Raw genomic sequence first — 3461 nt, forward strand, 5'->3', positions numbered from 1 at the left:
CCCGCTCAAACCTACCTGGATGATGTGCTCATTGCGGGGAAAATGGCGGACGAGCACCTTGCGAACATTGCCCAAGTGCTGACGAAGCTGGAATTGTGTGGCCTGCGCTTGAACAGGGACAAGTGCGCGTTCTTCAAGCAGCGCTTGGAATACCTCGAGCACATCATCACGCCGGAGGGGTTGTTGAAAGGCCCTCGGAAGGTGGAGGCAATTCAGCACATGCCACCGCCTCACGACAAGACGCAGCTGCGCTCATTCATTGGTATGGCACGGTATTACCAAAGATTTGTGCGTGGGCTCAGCTCGCAGCTGGTGCCGTTAACGCGGTTGCTCAGGAAGGACGAGCGCTGAGCCTGGGGGCCTGCACACCAGGCGTCGTTCGACCGCGTCAAGCGGCTGCTCACAGAGGATATGGTCCTCGTGCACTACGAGCCTGCACGTCCGCTCTTATTGGCATGCGACAGCTCTGCATATGGCATCGGGGCAGTGCTCTCCCACAGGATGGATGATGGTTCCGAGCGGCCTGTTTGTTTTGCATCCCGGACCCTGTCCACAGCAGAGTGGTAATATGCCCAGATCGAGCGCGAGGCTCTCAGCCTCGTCTGGGGTGTGCGGAGGTTTCATCAATACCTGCTGGGGCGGCATTTCACTTTGCAGACGGATCACAAACTACTTCAATTCATCCTGAGACCCAAACGCGGGGTACCGGTGGTGGCGGCCACGCGAAAACAGCGGTGGTGTCTAATTCTTGCTGCTTACAGCTACAATATTCAGTTCCGAAGCACCGAAAAGCATGCTAACTGCGACGGGCTCTCGCGCTTGCCTTGCGTGGAGGGTCCAGTTCGTCTGAATCAGTCGACCGGGTTGATGCGTTTGCACTGAGCCAGGTCCAAAGCGGGACGATCACTGCCAAACAGGTCGCGGTGGAATCGGCTCATGATCCAGTGCTCGCCCGTGTCGTTCAGGCGATTTATATGGGGAATTGGAGCAATCTACCTTCAACACCGGCATTTCAGCCTTTCGCGTCACGCGCATCGGAGCTGTCGTTGGTCCAACGGTGCGTTATGTGGGGAATGAGAGCGGTGATTCCACCGAAGTTCAGGCAGCAGTGTTAGGAGGAACTACATGTTAGTCACCTTGGCGTCGTGAAGACCAAGAGTCTTGCTCGTCGCCTGTTGTGGGGGCCGGGGTTGGACAAAGACATTGAGCAGATGGTTAGGCATTGCACCACGTGTCAAACAGATGCTGATAACCCGCGTCGAGCTTCGGGACTATGGCCGACCTCAGTCAGGGCCTGGCAGAGGGTCCATGTGGATTTTGCGGGGCCGGTTAATGGCAAAATATTTTTGATTGTGATCGATGCATTCTCTAAATGGCCGGAGGTTGTAGTAATGCAGCATACATCAGCAAACATTACGATAGAAAAACTGCGGACGATCTTTGCTAATAAAGGATTACCCGAGATTCTGGTCTCTGATAACGGTCCGCAGTTCATCGCAGGTGTATTTGATGAGTTTATGCGTCAAAATGGTATTCGATATCTAAGGTCCGCACCGTATCATCGTGCGACGAACGGGCAGGCAGAATCATTTGTTAAAATGTTGAAACGGGCTTTGCGAAGGGGGGGGGGGGGTGTTGCACCTGTGCAGACGGTGGTCGATGTCGTTTTGCTCCAATACAGGAACGCTATTCATCCTGTCACGGGCGATTCTCCTGCCATTCGTCTCTATGGACGGGCATTGCTGTCCAGACTGGATTTGCTGCGACCTGGAGGGTCGGTGAGTGGGGCGGTGTCGCGCCCGCCACTGCTGCGCGGTTTTGATGTGGGACAGCGGGTAATAGTGCACGATTATTTCCACGGTTCCAAATGGGTGCCGGCTGTGGTCTATGTGGTACTGGGGCCGGCGAATTGCATGGTGCGGACTGATGGTGGGGAGGTGTGGAAGCGGCACGTGGACCAAATGCATGATCGCTGTTCAGCGTCACCCCCCCCCCATGCTGAGCGTTGTGGGACCCCCACCTGTGATGTCGCCGTGGCCAGGGCGTTGTATCGTCACCACTGCGGTACTTGGAGGATTTTGAATGTTGATTGGTTTCGTTTGGTCATGTTATAATTGTCATTTCATCATTGGAATTGTCATTTTACGAGGGGAGGAGTGTGCTGTATCACGTGGTTGGGTTTTCGTATATCATGACTCGCCCCCTAGGGGTGGCAGTGATGTACATCTGGGCGTGCAATAAAGCGGAGTTACTGCTAACGCTCTCACTCTTCCTGTTCCACTGCACCTCGGACATTACACCGACCACTCCGTGCGCAGACGCTTTTCACTCCACCACCTTGCGCGCAGATGTTCACTTCTTTGCAGAACTCTCAGAACTCCCCAACGCGCAGACCGCGCCTATAATTATAGCCCCTCTTCAGAGGGGGGGGGGAACCGCCTCCTTGCAACCTTCCCTCTCTCACTGGCTGTTTTTTGGCGCACAAATCGCTCTTCGTCTCTCTCACTGGCCAAAACGGGTGGCAAGCTCCTTGATTGGCCAGGGGGCATGGTGACATCACGCGGAGCCCTTTCCTCCTGTCGCGATATCTCATTGGTGGGCGACGGTCACCTCACTCGTTGCACGCTCATTGGTCGAGCGCCGCCGCGCGGCTCCTCCTTGAACTCCGCCCACCATGACGTCGGCCAGAGCGAGGTGAAGGAAGCGAAGTGAAGGTGAGGGTGATGCGGTGTCATCGGCGTTGATATTGGTGGTGTAAAAATAAAAGAAAAACCCAAACTATCAAAATAACTCAACAGCACATAAACATTTAATTACCCATTAGACGAGGGTCGGGACCCTAACTGGCAACATTAACTTACCGATATAACTGATCTACAGGACCTGTATGTTGTGTGCTCATGGCTTCCAGATTCGCAATAGTTCGGCTGCAATGACGGATTGGGGAGAGGTGGACGAGACGATCATGAAACGGAAAACCAAGAAGTTAAAACTTCTCGTGACGTCACCAGATTTGTATGACGTTGTTTCCACACAGGCGGCTCATTTGAAGTTTGTTGAGATTGAGTTTTGTTCATCTTTTGTTCATCCTCCATGTTGGGAGTGTTGATGATGTTTTGTTCATCACGTTAACATCCTCCATGTTGGGAGTGTTGATGATGTTTTGTTCATCACGTTAACATCCTCCATGTTGGGAGTGTTGATGATGTTTTGTTCATCACGTTAACATCCTCCATGTTGGGAGTGTTGATGATGTTTTGTTCATCACGTTAACATCCTCCATGTTGGGAGTGTTGATGATGTTTTGTTCATCACGTTAACATCCTCCATGTTGTTTTGTTCATCACGTTAACATCCTCCATGTTGGGAGTGTTGATGGTGTTTTGTTCCATTTGTGGTTCGAGTCTCGGATACTTCCCCAGACCGAGCTGTCCGGATCATGGTGTCCATGTTCAAATGAG

Source organism: Eptatretus burgeri, chromosome 18, assembly GCF_056783735.1.
Source record: "Eptatretus burgeri isolate ZD-2024b chromosome 18, Ebu_testis_v1, whole genome shotgun sequence".
Classification (NCBI taxonomy): domain Eukaryota; kingdom Metazoa; phylum Chordata; class Myxini; order Myxiniformes; family Myxinidae; genus Eptatretus; species Eptatretus burgeri.